The 20,685-nt window shown below is 38.0% G+C and overlaps 1 pseudogene; it reads left to right on the top strand.

Annotated features, from left to right (window-relative positions):
* The first annotated feature begins 322 nt into the window (after positions 1-322).
* On the top strand, positions 323-1,543 carry LOC114225577 (L-lactate dehydrogenase B chain-like; annotated as a pseudogene).
* Positions 1,544-20,685: the final 19,142 nt, after the last annotated feature.

The raw sequence follows: 20,685 nt of genomic DNA, 5'->3' as shown, positions 1-20,685 counted from the left end.
AAGCCCCACATTCAATGTAGAGATTACTTAAAAATAAAATCTTTAAAAAAAATGTCCAGTTCTCAAAACAAAATTACTACATGTGAAAAGAAACAAGAAAACAGGGTCTATCCACAAGAAAAGAAACAATCAACAAAAAAATTGCCCCAAAGAAGACCAGACAGTGGACTTACTAGACAAAGACTTTGAAGAAGTTATTCTAATTATGTTCAAACAAGTAAAGAAAACTGCCTAAAGAACAAAGTATAAGAATGGTAAGTCACCGACGCAGCTAACATCATCTTCTTTGTGCGACTCTCCCAGCGGGTTCTCTCTGGGCACAATGGCAACTCTTAAGGAAAAACTGAATGCACCAGTTGCCAAAGAAGAGGCAACCATCCCAAACAATAAGATCACTGCCGTGGGTGTTGGACAAGTTGGTATGGCGTGTGCCATCAGCATTCTGGGAAAGTCTCTGGCTGATGAACTTGCCCTTGTGGATGTTTTAGAAGATAAACTCAAAGGAGAAATGATGGATCTGCAACATGGGAGCTTATTTCTTCAGACACCTAAAATTGTGGCAGATAAAGATTACTCTGTGACTGCCAATTCTAAGATTGTGATGGTGACTGTGGGAGTCTGCCAGCAGGAAGGAGAGAGCCAGCTCAATCTGGTGCAGAGGAATGTTAATGTCTTCAAATTCATTATTCTGCAGATAGTCAAGTACAGTCTTAATTGTATCATAATTGTGGTTTCCAAGCCAGTGGATATTCTCACATATGTTATCTGGAAACTAATTGGACTACCCAGGCACTGTGTAATTGGAAGTGGGTGTAATCTGGATTCTGCTAGATTTCACTATCTCATGGCTGAAAAACTTGGCATTCATCCCAGCAGCTGCCATGGATGGATTTTTGGAGAACATGGCGATTCAAGTGTGGCTGTGTGGAGTGGAGTGAATGTGGCAGGCGTTTCTCTTCAGGAACTGAATCCAGAAATGGGAACAGACAACGACACTTAAAATTGGAAGGAAGTGCGTAAGATGGTGGTGGAAAGTGCCTACGAAGTCATCAAGCTAAAAGGATATACCAACTGGGCTATTGGATTAAGTGTGGCTGATCTTAATCTTACTGAATCCATGTTGAAAAATCTATCCAGGATTCATCCAGTGTCAACAATGGTGAAGGGGATGTATGGCATTGAGAACGAAGTCTTCCCAAGCCTTCCATGTATCCTGAACACTCAGGGCTTAACCAGTGTGATCAACCAGAAGCTGAACGATGATGAGGTTGCCCAGCTCAAGAAAAGTGCAGATACCTTGTGGGACATCCAGAAAGACCTAAAAGATCTGTGACTTCTGGCTTCTAGGCTGTAGAAATTTAAAACTACAATGTGATTAACTGTGAGCCTTTAGTTTTTCATCCATATACATGGATCACAGTTTGCTTTTATCTTCCTAAATATGTGAATCTGGGCTCACAAAATCAAAGCCCATGCTTGGTTTAATGCTTGCAATATGAGCCCTTGAACAAATAAAATTAACTATTGCAGTGTGCTTCTAAAAAAAAAAAAAAAGGTAAGTCACCAAATAATAAAATGTAAAAAGATAGAAATTACTTTAAAAATACACACACAGAAATTCTGGTAAGACTACAGTAACTGAAATGAAATATTTACTAATGGGACTCAGTTGTAAATCTGACCAAGGAGAAAGAAAGAATCAACAAACCTGAAGATAGCTGATTGAGATTATTCAGTATGAGGAACAGGAAGAAAAGGAATGAGGAAAAATGAATAGAACCCCAAAGACCTAGCAGACAAAATCAAGTGTACCAACATATACATATTAGGAGGACAAGAAGGAAAGAAGAAAAAGAAAGGGGAAAGATTATTTGAAAAAATCATGATGAAAAATCTTCTAAATATGTTGGGAAAAAATTAATCTACACTTACATGAAGCTCAGTGAAATCCAAGCAAGATAAACTCAAAGAGAGCCATACCTACACATATCACAACCAAACTGTTGAAAGACAAAGATAAAGAAAGAGAAAATCTTGAAAACAGCAAGAGCAAAGATCGCATACAAGAAATCCCAGTAAGATTAAAAGCCAATTTCTCATCAGAAACCATAAAGACCAGAAGGCAGTGGGAATGACAGATTAAAAGTGCTAAAGAAAGAATGTCCACCAAGATTTCTATACCTGGCAAAACTATCCTTCAAAACTAAAGAAAATATTATAATATTTCCAGGTGAACACAAGTTAAAAGAATTCATTACTTGCAAACCTGTCCTACAAGAAATACTACTGAGAGTCTTCCAGGCTGAAATGAAAAGCAATTAGAAAGTAACTCAAATCCACATGAAGAAAGAACGAGCATTAGAAAATGTAATTGCATGGATAAATATAAAAGGCAGTATAATTTTTTGTTGTTTTTAACGTTTTTTCCAATATATAATTTAAAAGATAACTGCATAAAGCAACAATTATAAATCTGTGTTAAAGGGCACAAAGTGTATAAAGATGTAATCTGGATGATAACAGTACAAATGAAGGGAGGGATGAGAATTATATGGGAACAAAATTGTAACATGCTATTGTAATTAAGTTGGTATTGACCCAAACTAGATCATTATAAGTGAATATGTTAATTGTAATTCTTAGGGCAATATGTAAGGAACTAACTCAAAAAATAGTAAAATAAAAGACAAGAGAATTAAAATGGCACACTAGAAAATACCTATTTAACCAAGAAGCAGTAATGCAGAAATAAAGGAATAAAAAAAGGCATAGGACATGTAGAAAACAGCAAAAGAGCAGATGTAAAACCTACCTTAGTCCATACAATGAAATGTTATTTAGCCATAAAAAGGAATGAAGTACATATTCAGATACAACATGGATGAATCCTGCAAACATTATGCTAAGTGAAAGAAGCCTCAAGAGGTCACCTAATTTTATTTTATTTATGTGAAATATCCAGGATAATCAAATCCATAGAAACAGAAAGTAGAAGTAGTGTTAAGGTCTGAAGGTTTGTGTCCTCCCTAAAACTTACATACCAAAATCTAAAACCTTAAGGTGATGGTATTAGGAAGTGGGAAGTGGGACTTTTAGGAGGTAACTAGGTCATAAGGGCAGAGCCTTCATGAATGGGATTAGCGCTCTCATAAAAGTGATGCCACAAACCTATCTAGCTTTGTCATGTAAAGATACAAGAAGCTGGAGATGTCTGCGAACTGAGGAGAGTCCTCACCCAACCATGCTGTCAACCTGATCTAGGACCTCCAGATGCCTAAACTGTGAGAAATAAATGTTTGTTGTTCAAAAGCACCCAGTCTGTGATATTTTGTTAAATCAGCCCTAGCAGACTAAGACAAGTGGGAAGTGACTTCTAGTAGGTACAAAATTTCTTTTGGTGATGATTAAGTGTTCTGGAATTAGATGGTGTTGACGGTTGTACAAACTTATGAATATAATAAAAGGATGAATTTTATGATATGTGAATTATATCTCAATTTTTTTAAATACTTAGAATCAGGGACTATTTTATTACCTCCTACCTCAAGATGCAATCAATGAGCATTGCATAAAAGACAACTGAAGGACAATGCTAACAGCAGAGCATGGCCTACACCAACTCTTTAAAAAATAGAGTTGGAAACTCAGACTTGATCAATATTTCCGCAGCCCTTTTTTTAGAGAGCATTCACTAATTTTAATGACATCTTTCAATTCTGTAGGCAGAAAGGCCTTTGGTGTAGAGATGTCAACCATTAACTTCATTTTCATGAGTACCCATTACTTTTTTTCTTTACTCCATTTCCTGTCATCATACTAGGAAAAAGCAATGTCCATGCAGTTAACCCATCCCACGCTCTAGCTTCAGATTTCATTAACTGCTTCAACTCCAATAACTTCCCAATAGCACTCCTCATGAGCCACCACCCACATATATATAGCAACACCCTGAAACTTGTTTTCACCTAAAACTGCCCTGTGACAAAAATACAAATTGTAAACATCTCTCCTCCTGACCATAATCTCCTAATTTTCATGTTCTCTTCCTCTGCACTCTCACTTTACTTGTTCACCTACCTCAAAATACTCAAAATACTTCTATGTTTTATCCCATTCTATTAATCACTTATTTAGCCTAAAAAGATACCACTGTGGACAGAAAGTAATGAGAAGATAGGAGAGAAAGGAAATAGAGTTTAGAAAGTCAGGGAGAGATCCAATTTCACAGGGACAATTTGGACCTGGAAAAGAGTTGGAATTTTATGCTATTGAAAGATTTTATTCTATTGAAATTTTACTAAAAGCCATTTAAACGGGAAAATGACAATGTGATTTATAATTTTAAAAGCCTACTCTGGCTCTTGTAAGAGAAGAGTGTAAACAGGGAGGCAAATAAAGAGGATAGTATAGAAATCTGGGTCGGACATGACAGCATTTTGGACTTACATGATGATAGCAAACATGATCGATCTAGCTATGTAATTATCCAGAGACATTATCTATATATTACATTAATTGTATATGTATACTATTTTATATACATAATACTTATATAAAATCACAATTTACACATATCATCATTACTGTTTGTCTGAAGTACGGATGCCTAATCTTCCATTATGTCCCTTTACCACTCTCCATTTACAATATAATTGTCCTATATAATTCTTCTACATTCATTTAGAAACACATGGGTGTAATACTTTTTGTTTCAACCATCATACATAATTAGAAAATTTAAGAGCAGAAAGAAAGCCTATTTTATTTACCCATATTTTAACTCACTGTTTTCTCATTTCCTGATTTTCTAAGGTCCCTTCTTTTATCATATCATTTCTGTTTAGAGAACTTCCATTTTAGCATAGTTCTGCTGGTTACAAATTCTCTTAGTTTTCCTTCATCTGAGAATGTCTTGATTTCCCCTTCATTCTTGAAAAATATTTGTGTGAAGTATAGAATTCTGGGCTGGGGGCCCCTGGGTGGCTCAGTTGGTTAAGCATCCAACTCTTGATTTTGGCTCAGGTCGTGATCTCAGGGTTGTGAGATCAAGCCCCGAGTAGGGCTCTATGCTGGGTGTGGAGCCTGCTTAAGATTCTCTCTCTCCTTCTCCCTCTGTTCCTCCCCCTCTCCCCCTTCTCCCCCCTTCCCCCCTCTCCCTGCTTGCTCTTTCTCTCTCTCTCTCTCTCTTCCTCTCTCGACATCTGATAATATTGTGCTACTTCCTTTTGGAATCCATTGGTAAGAAATCCACAAATGTTTGAAATTTTTCTCTGGTGCTTTAAATTTTTTTCTTTTTAGGATTCAGAATTTTAAATATGATGTAACTTTTCATGGATTTATTTAGGTTTATCCTGTTTGAATTCATTTAGCTTCTCAAATCTGTAGATTTATGTCTCTTGCCAAATTTGGGACGTCTTCAGCCATCATGTCTTTGAGTATTTTTAACTCCACCCTCTTTCTCCTTTCCTTCTGGGACTCTGATGACAGGGATCTTTTCTTGTAGTCACATAGGTCCCTAAGGCTCTGGGCCTTTTTCAATTTTATTTTATTTTCTGGCCCTTTTTTAAAAGTGTACTTTCTGTACCAGATCCAGTGCCAAGAAGAATCCCCTTGGTTAGAACTTCCCCCCATGAGGGGGAAAAAAAAAAAACAAGAAGAACCTAATAGCCTTTGCCACCAAGGACCCCCTACAGCCCTAGCCACAGTTACTGATGAAGACACCTACCTGACCATCAAGGACCCTTTCAGTTTTGGATATCTGTCAATCTCAGCTGACAGAGCTACATGGAGACAACACCACTGCACCTCTCACAACAGAACCAGAGACTCTGTACTCTACCTGGCCTGCTCGTAGCAGCTCACAGGTGAAAGTCTTTACCCACCAAAGCCAGTCCAAAAAGGCTGGAAGAGGTGACTATTCCCTCAAATAACCAGATATTAACACAAGGCCACTAGAAATGTGGAAAAGCAAGAAAACATCATACCACCAAAGGGACACAATAATTTTCCAGTAACTTACTCAAGGAAATGGAGATCTGCAAGTTGCTTGAAAAAGAACTCAAAATAATCATTATAAGGAACTCAGTTAAGATTTAAGAGAACACAGATAGACAACTCAACAAACTCAGGAACATAACACATGAACAAAATGAGGAGTTCAACAAAGAAATTAAAAAGTCATAAAAAAGAACCAAACAGAAATTATGAAGCTGAAGAATAAAATGAAAAATGTGATACAGAATGTCTGTATCGGGCAACTATAAAAAAAATTACAGACTGGATAGCTTATTGATAACAGAAATTTATTTCTCACATATCTGGAAACTGAAAGTCCAGGATTAGAGTATCAGCATGGTTAGTTCTAGAGAAGGCCTTTGTCCTGGTTACAGACTGCTGACTTCTTGCTGAGTCCTCACATGGTGGAAGGGGTAAACTAGTTCTCTGGATTGTCTTTTATAAGGGTATTAATTCCATTTATGAAGGTTTCACCCTCATGACCTAATTACCTTTTTAAGATCCCACCTTATAATATCCTCACATTGGGCACTAGGATCTCAACATATGAATGGGGGGTGGGTGACAAACATTCAGACCATAGCAGAGAGCTTCAACAACAACTTGATCAAGCAAGAAAGAAGAAAACAGAGGGAAATAGCTCCTTGACATTGGTCTTGGCAATGATTTCTTAAATATGACACCAAAAGCACAGGCAACAAAAACAAAAATAAACTGGGACTACATCAAACTAAAAAGCTTCTGAACAACAAAGGGAACAATTAGAAGAGGGAAAAGGCAACCTACAGAAAGAAAATATTTGCAAACCATACATTTGATAAGGGGTTAAAATCCAAAATATATAAAGAATTCATACAATTCAATTGCAAAAAAAATAAATAACCCAATTTAAAAATGGACAAAGGACCTGAATAGACATTTTTTCCAAAGAAAATATACAAATGGTCAACAAGTACATTTGAAAAGATGCTCAATATCACTAATCGCCAGGAAAATACAAATCAAAACCACAATGAAAGATCACCTAACACCTATTAGAACAGCTATTATCAGACAACCAGTAAATGCTGGTGAGTATGTGAAGAAAAGAGAACCATTGTAACACTGTTACTGGGAATGTAAATTTATACAGCCTTTTAGGAAAATGTATGGCAGTTCCTCAAAAAATTAAAAATGAAAGAAGGATCCCAAGGAGATATTTCTACCTCCATGCTCATTATTCATAATAGCCAATGTAAGGAAACAAACTAAATATCCATCAATGAATGAATGGGTAAAGAATTCATGGCATACACACACACCCTCACACATACACACACACACACATGCACGCACATATACACACATACATTGTGGAATGTTATTCATCCTCAAAAAAGAAGGAAATCTTGCAATTTGCAACAACATGGATGAATTTGGAGGGCATTATGCTAAGTGAAATAAGCCAGACACAGAAAAATAAATATTGCATGATATCACTTATATGTGGAATTTAAAAAGTCAAACTTAGAAGAAAGGACAATTGAATGGTGGTTGTCAGGGGCTGGGAGCAGGAGGGGCAAGGAGATGTTGGTCAAAGGGTACAAACTTTCAGTTATAAAACGAGTAAGTTCTAGAGATCTAACATACATCATGGTAGCTATAGTTAATAATAATGTATTCTATACTTCAAATTGACTAAGAGAATACATCTTGTTCTCATCACACACACACAAAGGGTAACAATGTGAGATGATAAATATGTTATTTAGCTTATTGTGGTAATCATTACCCAAGGTACTTATATCAAAACACCACACTACATTGTATACCTTAAATATATTCTATTTTTAATTGTCAATCTTATCTCAATAAAGCTGGAAAAAAATAAGGTTTTTTTTCTCTGTTGTTCAGACCATTTTTCTTTTCCTACCTTCCAGTTCATGGATTCTTTCCTCTGTCCCATCCATTCTTCTGTTGAGTCCATCCACTGAATTTTTTATTTTGGTTACTGTATATGTCTATTCTAAATTTCCCTTTGATTCTCCTTCATACCTTATATTTCTTTGCTGAGACCTTCTAGTTCTTTACTGAGGCTTTCTACTTTTTCATTGGTTTCAAGAATGTTCATAATTGCTTGTTGTAGCATTTTTATCATAGCTACTTTACAATCTTTGTCAGGTAATCTAACAGGTCTGTCATCTTGGTGTTGACATCTATTGTCTTTTTCATTCAGTTTGAGAACTTCCTAGTTCTTGGTATGATGAGTGATTTTGAATTAAGAACATAAACATTTTCCTATTGTGTTATAAAACTGTATATTATGAAACCTTCTGTTTTAGCTGTCTTTTTTTTTTTTTCTTTCTCTAAAACTTCTCAGGAAGGTTAGGGGAAAGTTGACACTGCTTCATTTCTGCTAAGTGGAGGGAGAAGTCTAAGTTTCCACTTAGCCTCAACTGACACCTGTAATTTGGGGGGGGAGGTGGAGAGGGTCTCTTCATTACCACTTGGTAGGCTGGGAGCTCCAGCTCCCCATGTGGTCTCCACTGACACCACAGGGCCTTGTTACAATTTTGACAGGATACAAGTCCCTACTTCTCTGACACCACTCTGGTGGGATTGATGGGCCACCTTGTTATAGCCTTGTGAAAATGAAACTCCAGGCTCCCCACCTTTGCTGGCATGGGAGCAGGGCAGCCAGTTTTTGTACGGTGTTTGACTGGAATAGAGAGCAATTAAGGTCTAAAAGTTTTCTGATTTCCTAGACTGTACCTTTTGTGGACTTTTGGGTAGAAAGATACTGCTACTATGAGACTCTGTCTGCATTCATTGGCATTTCTAGGTTACTGGGTTTTCAAATCCAATTCTCAAGTCCCAAGTTCCCTAGCAGGTCTGCCTTTTTCTTTCCATCTTGCAGTGGCTTTTAATGTTTATTTTATACGTAAGGTCCAAGATTTGTAGCCATACTTAGCAGGAGGAATAGGGAAAAGTACATCCAGTAGTGGAAGTTCTTTATTCTAAATATTGGAGTTACAGTTTTTATCTACAGTATCTTTGGCAATGTCACTTCACACATTCTTCTTTTTTTTTTTTTTTAAGATTTTATGTATTTATTTGAGAGAGCAGAGGGAAAGAGCTGAGGGAAAGGGAGAAGCAGACTCCCTGCTGAATGGGGAGCCCAATCTGGGACTTGATCCCAGGACCCCAAGATCATGACCCAAAAGGAAGGCAAACATTTAACTGACTGAGCTACCCAGGCACCCTTCTTTTTTTTATCTTATAATAGTTTGTGTAGGACTTAACCACTGTCCTTTCATATTGCTCGTGTTTAAGCACAGTAAGTCTTTCTGTGCTCCTGGGGTGGGAGCCTCTTTAGGGGAGTAGGGTGAACCAGGACAGCTTTCTTAATTCCATGGTTTCAGGGCTCACAGTTCTATCATTAGTGACCAATAATTCAAAATATGCCCACAGTTCTTTCTGAAATCCACTCTCCCTTCTCCTTTCCCATTCTCATCTGAGTCTTTTCTTTTTTTTTCCCTTGTCCTTAGGGTCAGTTTGATTCAACTTCCTGCAATTTCTCTTCAATATGAAGTTTTGTCCTGGAAAGGAACTTTAGCAAGTTTCAAGAATTCATAGGGCCTAGACTGATAGCAATGTCAAGTTTTTGTACATCTCCCTGCACTCATACACACATGGATGTACAAAGCCCTCTCCCAGTTTGGGCTAGTTTTCCCAGATTGGCTAACTGAGTTTCCGAGCCCCTTTCTTTTGAGGGTGAGCATTCGTTATCATTTTCAAAATTTCCTGGCTCTCGGTTTCCTTCTGCCGTTTCAATAATAGCAGTGTTTTGCTGTATTTTGGAGTTTGGGAATATGTGATCACTTAGTTTTGTTGAATATGTTGCCTGGGGGATTTTGGTCTTATCCTAGTTTCTGTATCTGTTTTGTGAGAACCTTCATGTGGATTCAAAAACGGTATCACCATTGCCACCTGGCCTTCCTTCAAAATTCTCCTTTAAAGATGTATAAACTCCCTCCTCTATAACATCATGTTTCCAAGTTCCATTTGCCCTCACAATCTACTGAATTTATTCTTGCCAAAATCACCAATTACATTCTTGCAATTAAACCTGCTTTCCTGTTTTTTCTCCGACCATTCCAAATAACTTATTTAATTTTCAGCCAAATAGTAGCATTCAATTCCTTGAGTATACATCAGGGCCTTTGCACATGCTGGTATTTCTAGCTGGATACACCTTCCTTCACCCTCAGATTTCAACATTCATCAAGTCCTCAAAACTGGTTTGTATCTCATATACATTTCTTACGATGTCCTCAAGCTTGTAATAGCTCTAAGAATTGTGTATCATTATTGTCCACTTATCTCTCAACCCTCACCATAAATAATGTCTTTAAAGGTAGGTACTATGTTTTGTTCATCTCCACAACCTTAGTCACAGTGTAGTAGTCCCTAGTACATTCCTTCAATGAATACGGAATGAATTAATGAAAGAGAGAGTCCTTTTTATGAACTTAGTCTTTTCAACATAAATATGTTTGCATTATTTTCCTTAATAGATGTATTATTCATTTGAACATAAAAGTAGTCATCTATACTGCAACAAATTTAAAGAAGTACCAAGAAGTAAAATTAAAATCACCTGTGCTATAATCATCCCAATATTCAATTATAACTGCTGTTAAAAATTTTAATTAATAGCCTTCCAGTTTTTTTCTGTGTATTTATATGTATATGAGAATAATCTTGAAAATATCAAAATAATATATTTTTCATTTCACTTTTAAAGCTATATACATGAGGCAATTTAAAATGAAAGTGTTTTAAATGTGAGGCAACATGATGTAGTAAAAAATGTACAAGCTCTAAAGCCAGAGTGCCTTAGTTCAAACCCTGACTACCACTTAGAAGCTACGGAAACATGGACTAATTACATAACTTCTCTGGGCCTCAGTTCAGTAGTAAAATGGGCATAATAATAGCATCCATCTCATGGAATTGCAATGAGGGCTAAATGAATTAATTTTTGTGAAGTATTGAAAATAGTCCCCTGCATATAAGTGCTATAAAGGCACTGGTTAAAGACATAAAATAAATAATCATGATTCTCTGTATGCCTCTCATCATAACATCCTGAAAAAATAACATTATGCAGAGAAATTCTCAGCCAGACTGGAAAGGAAAATAAAAGAAAAAGAAAATATTCTACTTCTGAAAGAAAGAGGAAGTCATGAAAGGAATAGAGCAAGGAGGTCAAATTCCAAACGGCCATGGGATATGGGAAATGTACTGCAGAGACACTCAAATAAATATCAAATAGTAACAAGATCAAAGCTACTGCCCACTCTTCCAGGTGTTGTCTAGGAGAGGCTGCAAACTCTCTCAGAAGTCCTGCCTTCAGCCTAGGACCACATCCAATATGGTGCAACAGCAGTAATGCAGCCCTATCAGAGGGAAGTGGGCAGACAAATCTTTTCGATGTTGTATGTGGTATGAAGGAAATGCAGATAGTTTTCAACCCTCCTACACAAGGGGGAAGACTGGTGCCACAGAAAAGACCTGGAATCAGGAAACAGATATTTCCAAGGGCCATGACTTCAAAGCGGAAGTAAGGACAGTTTATGACCAACAGTAGCAGACAGCATCATAGGCCAATGACCAGGTAGGACCAAGTACCTCAGCAACGGGTTCATGAGAAAAAAGCCAATGCCAAAAACAAGTGGAATAGTATCTCTCAGCAATAAGGTGAAACTGACTTAGAGGACCACCCAGAGACCTCTGCAAACGTACTCAAGCCTTCTCTCCTTACCAAGAAGTCTTATCTATGGAGAGATATACCTGGAGGACAGATACGTTGAGAAGAGGAAGGAAGAAGGGCAAGAACTGTGATAGGGTGAAGATTTGCCCAAATAAGACTTTACTACAAAAAAAAAAAAGAGAGAAAGAGAGAGCGAGAAGGAGCCTCTTTTTAACTAGAAGAAAATAACTTATATTTAACTGGCCAGTTTAAATAAGACACATGCATACCCCTATACTGAGCCTAATTAGATAAAGGGGGACAGGAGCAATAGGAAAGTAGTTGACAGTAGGTGAGAGAAAATGAAGAAGCTACATCTTTTTTGTACCTTTCAGAAATGACACACTAAATCACCAACTCTTCCACATTTTTTTTTTTAATTCTGGGATCATATTTTGCACGTAATGTGTATCCTTAAGAACATGGGGGAAAAAAACTTTTTTCCTTAACATTCTTCCAAAATGTATTTTATAACCAATAAAAATTCATAGAATGAGCATAATTTATTTTCCTAATCTTCTATAATTGGACATTTAAGTTGTGTGCAAATTTTCAATCATAATTAATGACACAATGATTATTTTTGTTACACCTCTATTTCTTTATCATACATTTTTCGTTGTGAAATTCCTAAATTGAGGCAATACACAGTTTGAAGCTTTTTAGTGTTTTTAAAGATTTTATTTATTATTTTAGAGAGAGAGCACAAGCAGGAGGGGCAAAGGGAGAAGGAGAAAGAATCTCAAGCGGACTCCATGCTGAGCGCAGAGCCAACGTGGGGCTTGATCTCATGACCCTGAGATCACGACCTGAGTCGAAACCAAGAGTCAGACGCCCAACGGACTGCTCCACCCAGGTAACCCCACGGTTTGTAGCTTTTAACGTTTATTATCAAGTTGCCCTCTAGATAAAATTCAAACTCCTCAGTAAGAAAAATCTATTATAATTTGGTTTCTGTTTCCCTGCACAGCTTAAATTCTCTGTATGCCCATCTACCCTAAACCACACACTTCAGTCAGTCCCTATACTCTATTACCATTAGGACCTTCTACTTGGTCTTCTTGCTGGAACACTTCCCCTCATTCCTTCAACTTCTCCTTCACCTGGCTGAATTCTCCTCTTTGCTTAGGTATTAGTGTAAACCTCATTTCCTCTCCCCTCTCAAGCCCCGCTCGTACCTCACACACAACTTTACTGAGTCCTTTCCAAGTGATGATTTGATCTAGTGAGTAAATTAATAAATCTTCCCAACTGAATAAGTAGTCTTATTCTCAGAGTAGTAATATATCAATAAAGACAGAATTAGATCAGTAGCTCCTAAGTCCCAGGTACCGTGTTAGCCACTAGGAGTACAAGCATAAGAAAGACATGATCCAATGAATACAGATGCCCAGTAAACAGCTGATTAAAATTCAACCTAATCAGAGGTCAAGTAAATAGCAATTATAACAGAATACCATTTTTCTCCTATAAAGTCTGGCAATTTTTTTAAATTGATGATATCTTGTGATGATAAAAATGGAGGAAAATAGGTACCCTCATACCTAGCTGGAGAGAATGGAAACTGCTACGGCTTTATGGAGGGTAATTATAAAAAAAAATCTACTGAAATAGTTTTAGTGTATAAATTGAACCAGAAAACAGACTTAAATGTATGAAGATTTTCATGAAAGTTTAGTAAAATTTACTATATATGCAGATAGTAAAAGGCTGAAATCCAAAATGTTAACATGGGGTGGGGCTGGGTTGCAGGATATTATTTTTTAATTTGAATATTGTCATATGTTCTAAGTTTCCTACAGTAAACATCTATAGAATTTTATCAAGAGGAAAAAAGCTTTATAAAAACCATACTCTCTTACCTTTAGTCAGCCTTTTTCAACTTAAAGGAAGCTATTTTTCTGGAAAGCCTCTCAACAGAAAGGCAGTCAAGGCTACAAACTAAGAGATTAGATGCTGGTATTTGGAACTCAACCAAGATGAAACCACACCTTAAATTCAAGCCTGAAACGGTCATTACCACCTCTCATATTATTAGTTTATTCATTACTTGACATTTAACTATGTATAACTGACCATCCAGATTGTTTATAGAAATGTTACTTTAGACGTGTCAAAAATAATTTCTAGGATGTCACACTATCAATATTTCTTGCTTCAGAAAAATGCTGTATATCTGTGCCTTTTATTTCTTGACAGAAAACAAAGACTTTATGGGGAGGAAGAACCCCTTGGTCACGGATTATTGAATTTCCTTTCATACTAAAGCTTACGAGTATTTTTCAAAGATTAAATAAATTATGTTTCCCAGTTTATCTTTGTTCTCATGTTCATTTGGCCTCCTCAAAGAATTCTAATAGAAATTACTCTGCAGATAATTTTAGTTGTAAATACAGATGTTTTCATATACCTTTATTTTGATCAAATCTCTTGGGAGATGTTGTGTGAGGAGGCCCTCTTAAATGTTTCCAAATTCATTATGTGAAATGAAACCATCTGTAACCTTTTCAAAGCAAAAACTCAAAAGTGCACTGTCATCTAATAATGCAAGCAAGAAAATTAAACATGAAAACATAATGGTCAACATTATCTAAGAGAATCCTAACCTAGGAAGTTTCCTACACCCAGTCAGTCTCTCCCCACTTCCATTAAGGGAAATCTGTCAAGCAAATGCAATCAGATTTGAATGGCACTAACAGCAAACTGCTAGAAATTGGACCACATTCTCAAAAGCTTGCCTGATTATTCACCAAATAGCCAGAGACCATAAACACGAGATATGATCAATCTGGGACAAGAAAGACCCAAGGAGTGATAATCAGCAACTGGAGCCATCTGGGAAGGCTCTCCCTTCTTTTAGGTCACAGTTTGGCAACTTCATTAGCATTAAGCTTTAGGTTATCATTTTAAATGATGGGGAACAAGACAAAATAAAGGACAGCTGGAGACACAGATTCCACTCTCCTTACATGCTGTTGCATGTTGAGATTAAGACATGATGGGGCATTTACAAACTTGAATTAAAGGTAACTTGCTACATAAACTTTGTAACCAATCCTTTTCAGACCTGCCGGCTGAAGATAAGAGCTCCCAACCCCCAAAATATACAACTTTCTGAAGATTTATGAAAAGTATCATCCAACAGCAATGACAATAATTTTTTTTCCTGCAGAGCTTTCTGGTTTTCGTAGGTCTTTGTCTGCAGAACATCAACAGTTTGAAGTAGTAATATAAAGTTTTCTCCTTGAATCTCTCCAGAGTTTACTACTCAAAGTTTAGTCCCTGCACCAACAGTAATGAGATCACCTGGAAGCTTGTTAGAAATGCAGATTCTCAGGTTTACCCCAGACCTACTAAATAAGAATATGCATTATAACAAGATCCCCAAATGTTTCATATGCACATTAAGTTTTTGCATGTATCAGCATCATCTGGAGTATTTATTAAAACATAATGCCTGGGTCTCACCTTGATTCACTAGGTCTGGAGTGGAAAAAAGAATTCACATTTCTAACAAGTTCTCAATGATGTTCATGCTGATGATCTGGAAATCACACTTTGAGAACCACTTCTCTGAACTAAAGTATGCTTTGTGTTGCTCCTAGTTTGGTAACAGATTATCCTACGTCAAGCAAAATAATGAGTGGCAAGGATCTAAGTTTAAGCATATTCCATTGGATAGCTACTAACATGACTGATTAAAATTATATTTGACGTTATGTCCACACAAAACCTACACATGGATGTTTAGGGCAGATTTATTCATAGTTCTCAAAACTTAGAGGTAACCAAGATGTTCTTCAGCAGGTAAATGGATAAATAAACTGTGGTACATCCAGACAATGGAATACTACTCAGTGCTAAAAAGCGGTGTGCTATCAAGCTACAAAAAAGACATAGAGAAACAGTTAAGTGCACATTACTAAGTGAAAAGAAGCCAATCTGAAAAGACTATATAATGTAGGATTCCAACTATATGACATTCTGGAAATGGTAAAACTATGGAGACAAAAAGTTCAGTGGCTGCCCCGAATAGTGGGAGAAGAGAGTTACAGACACAGCACAGACTTTTAAGGCAGTGAAAATACTTTATATGATATTACAGTGATGGATATATATCATTATACATTGGCCCAAACCCACAGAATGCACACCACCAAGAGTGAACCCTAAGGTAAACTATGGACTCTGGGTGATTATGATGTGTCAGTGTAGGTTCATCCTTGGTGGGAAAAAAAAAAAATCCTGCTGAGTGATGTGGATAATGAGGGAGGCTATGCATGTGTAGGGCAGGGTTTATAGGAAACTTCTGTACCTTCCTCTCAATTTTTCTGTAAACTTAAAAGTGCTCTTAAAAAAAGTCTAAGATGATACATGGATAGATAGGTAGGTAGGTAGGTCAACAGACTGATAGATCAATAAACAGAAGTATTTTCTAACTATGAAATACATATTTGACCAATACAAGTGCAAGCATACTAGGAACTCTGCCCCCTTTCCTATCTCCTGGCAGTATGGATGGCTGGAACAAGCTAGAGTGGCCCAGTCAAATTCTCTCACCCAGGAGTTTGAACATCTCAATAAAGACAAGTCTCTAGTTCCTGTCCTTCCCCATCTTGGTTGTTTAATTCTTCTACCAATACTGTAAGCTACCAATATTTTTCCAATAATCTGTCTTCCCCAAGTTTGAGGAATGATCAGAAATGCGTTTAGTCATGAGTTTTTTTTTTTCAAGAACCATTTCCTCTTTAAGTCCTTTTTTTGGTTTTGTTCTACTAATGTCTGAATAAAGGATCCATGAGTGAGTGCCAGAGTATAAATAATGAAACAGGCACTTCTTACACAACCCCAGTGGCCATCACCCTTATTCTCTATTGTTTATTGTCTGTTGAATGATGATTGCTCACTCTCTGGGAAGAGCCCAGATCGGGATTCTGTTGGTGTTGGGACAATGCCTAGAACTGACAGTCACCGTGGAGTGCAGCTCTCACACACCTTCCCTTTTATGGGTAGAGAACAGTGATAAACATGCTGAAAAGGGACTCCAGGAGTGTGGGGGAAGCTGTGTGGAAATCATCAGGAAAGGGAAGCAGTGGGCATGCCAGAAGTAGGAAAAATCATGCCTTGCTCCAGCAGTTTGAATGAGGCACTTACCACTCTGTGGAATATGCCAAGACTCCATCTTTGACACAGTTTTGGTGCCTGAAAAAGACTTTTCAGCTGGAACTCAGTGTATGAAACCCTATCAATAACTGAACTTAAAAAGGAGCAACTATATGAGAAGATGGATATTTTAATTTGCTTGAATTTGGTAATCATTTCACAATATATACATATATCAAAACATCGAGATGTACACCATAAAGATAAAATTTTGTCAATTACACCTTAATAAAGTAAAATACTAATAGCTATTATCGAACTATGCTACGGTAGATCTACAGACTATATGCAGGACTCCTAAAAGGAAAAATGGTCTGATTCACCACCACTTCCACTACCACCGCCATAAAATATTTTAATGCTTAATCTCCTTAACTTTTCAGATTTTATTGTTGATGTGGGAAACAAAGGCAGAAGGAAATGGAGATAAAATTAAATGTCCTTATAACCGGTAGCCCACTGACAAATACTTGAGGCAGGGCAGTTATTAACTTCCTCCAGGAAACTCCCAACTGTCTTAATGTTAATGCCTTGCTAGAGGGAAAAATAACCTTAGCTTGACAATAGCCAGGCCTCCAGCATCCTGTGAATCTTCTTTAGCATACGAAAGTCTTTTTGGAACTTCCCTTTGTCTTTATTTCCCCCAACCCCAAAGTATATCATCAGTTGCCCCTCACAATTCCCAGGCAGCAGCTCTTTCTGCCCAGGGGTCCTGTACCGGTGCTTTAATAAAACCACCTTTTTGCTCCAAAGACGTCTCAAGAATTCTATCCTGACTGTAGGCTCAGGACCCCAACACTACTCCAAAAACAAATCATTTTCATCTAGGTGAACAAGATGAGTTAAGAACCAAGACTCTCCACACCACATTGAGGTCTAATTAGCACCACAATGAGGTCTACCATTAGCTTCTAATGAAATCCTATGGCTGTTTCTTCTAGGCTTAAAACCATTCTGAACTCATAATGTGGAATTTAAGAAACAAAACTGAACACAGGGAAAGGGAAAGAAAAATAAAATAAGACAAAAACAGAGAGGGAGGCAAACTATAAGAAACTCTTAACTATAAAGAACAAACGGGGTTCCTGGAAGGGAGGTGGGTGGGGGGATGGGGTAACTGGGTGATGGGCATTAAGGAGGGCACTTGATGTAATGAGCACTGGGTGTTGTGTGGAACTGATGAATCACTAAATTCTACCCCTGAAACTACTAATACACTATATAATAACTAATTTGAATTTAAATACAATCTAAAAAAAACCAGAAAGCATTCTGCACTACTCAGTTCTAAAACTGATCAATAAATTCATCAACCAGCGCGTGAGCCTGGAGATCACATGGGAAACTAGGGAAGAGAAAGCAGGAAGCACACCTGTTTGCCTCAAGTCCCAAGGTAGTTGTTTCTTCCTTCCTTTCTTCACATGCTCACAGAGTTTTATGGATGAAGGTGAAGATGAACCGAAGCAGGACGGTGTAAACCCCTCATCTCTGAATTTCTTCAGAACAGAGATCATGATGCAAAGTTGTGGGCAAGAGGCTTGTGTGGCCCTACGCCACATCTCTTTTGCCGCACAGCTGGGATGGAACTGTGAAAACCTTGTCCTTCTAGTGCCTCCTTAAAAGGAATTCCCTCAAATGCTGGGCTGATGGGGCAGCAACTCCCTTCCTAGAAGTGTGAGAATATCCAACCTTCATCAGAGGCCAGAATAAAGATAACCTGCAGCAAGTAGCTGTTACCTCCATGAAACACTCAAGGAGTTCATGAGGGAGAGACAAACTGAAGCCTCTCAAGGTTGTGATTTGAAGAAGGGTATTACACTCTGCTTATCTGACGACTTCGGGATAAACACTAAGTAGATGAGAGCTGTAAAAAAAAAAACAGTAACCCAATTAGCTGAGGCCTCTCTGGACCCTAGAGAACTAGATAGGCTTGCTTCAAACCCCCATTCTCAGGTCCTTTGCAAGCCCAAATCCTTCCCCAAGATACCTCTCAATTCCAGTGAGGGGCAGGGAGGGTGTAGGGGGCTACTACTCTGTATGGATCACTTCTGGCTACCACCTTCTTTAGTTTGCCAATCACTTCATCACCCTAAATGTGCTCTCTCTTCTAAACGGCATCAACCCTTAGCAGAAATCAGCAGCCGTCTAATTCCCTCACAAAAGCACATGCATATCCCCTCTCTGTCTGCCTCGCTCTCTCTCACACACACACACCTTGATAGGAAATGAGCAAATCTGGCATATTTTAAGATTTGCCCAGATATGTAGGAGAAGTTTTTAAAGACCTCCTAAACCGGGTGCCTGGGTGGCTCAGTTGATTAAGCGTCTGCCTCCGGCTCAGGTCATGATCCCAGCGTCCTGGGATAGAGTCCCACATCAGGCTCCGCCTGCTCGGCGGGGAGCCTGCTTCTCCTTCTCCCTCTGCCTGCCACTCCCCCTGCTTGTGCTCTCTCTCTCTCTCTCTCTCCCTCTCAAATAAATAAATAAAATCTTTAAAAAAAATGGTTAAAGACCTCCAACACCTTCTCTACTTTAAAAAAAATGGTTAAAGACCTCCAACACCTTCTCTACTGGGTTCACTCCGGTAGGTGCCTTGATCTTTACCTGACCTCTCAGCCTCAGGCTATCTTAATCTTGCCACTTCTCTCCCTCCGTCTCCCCTCCTCATTTTCCTCTTTCACAATAGCAAAAACATAACTCTTTGATTGCCTCACGCAAAGCAGTTTGGTGATGTCCGTTGCTACTCTGACTCCTGCCTCCATCATATATTCAGAATCTCAACTACTACGCAAGCATCGAACTTTAGGGCAGTGGTTCTCAAGTGTGGTCTCCAAAGAGCAGTGTCAGCATCACGGGGGGACACGGCAGGAATGAAAACGCTCTGACCCCACCCCAAACTTCCTGCAGCACAAACTCTGGAGGTGGACCCACAAACCTGTTTTTAACACATCTGACAGGTGACTCTGATTCACACTAAAGTTTGAGAACCATTGCTTTAGGGAATAACAGTTAAGGGACTGGTGGAGGAAGAACTGCCAACAGAAGGAGATGGAGAAAGTTTCCACAGTAGAATATTGCTTTCATTGGCAGTGTCAACGAGTGGCTTGAAGGGAGGATAGCTTAGCCGCCACCACCACCACCACCATCTCCATAATCCTTTGTTGCTTTACTAGTGTAACTTCAAGACAAATACGCTATCTCCCGAGTCCCATTAAATTGCCACATTCCAAAAAGCACCTTTATAAAAAAGTCTGAAGCTGTCAGAGGTTGCTCTAGCGTTGCTGTACCTATTCTACAGGCTGATGATATAAGATTCAAAGATAGTGTATTTTTAATCAGAAAATAATTGTTAAAGGTAGATACAAAATAAGGATAGGGTGGCTGAGCACAAATACCATGGAAACCAAACAGAATAGTTGACAATAAGCAATTATTTCTAGCTTTGTTTTATACTGTAAATCATAGACTCTCTTCTCTATTTCTTTTCCATAACTAAATTGGAGCACAGAGCAAGTAATATATTCAAAAGACATGATGGTTTTGGCTTCAAATTCTCACAAGTAAATCATTACAGATACGGGCCACTGGATTATTATTTGTGATGTATCCTAGCGCAAAGGTTTTGGGATGCCTCCATGCAAGATCAAAGTCAAACATTGCAAACAAACCTCACAAAAGTTGCCATATAGCCTGCAGCCTCAGAGGGGGGAAAA

The sequence above is a fragment of the Eumetopias jubatus genome, unplaced genomic scaffold, assembly GCF_037043125.1.
Source record: "Eumetopias jubatus isolate StellerSeaLion01/CBP00866 unplaced genomic scaffold, mEumJub1_p1.0 scaffold_2, whole genome shotgun sequence".
Taxonomy (NCBI): domain Eukaryota; kingdom Metazoa; phylum Chordata; class Mammalia; order Carnivora; family Otariidae; genus Eumetopias; species Eumetopias jubatus.
This window is presented reverse-complemented; position numbering and strand designations above follow the sequence as displayed.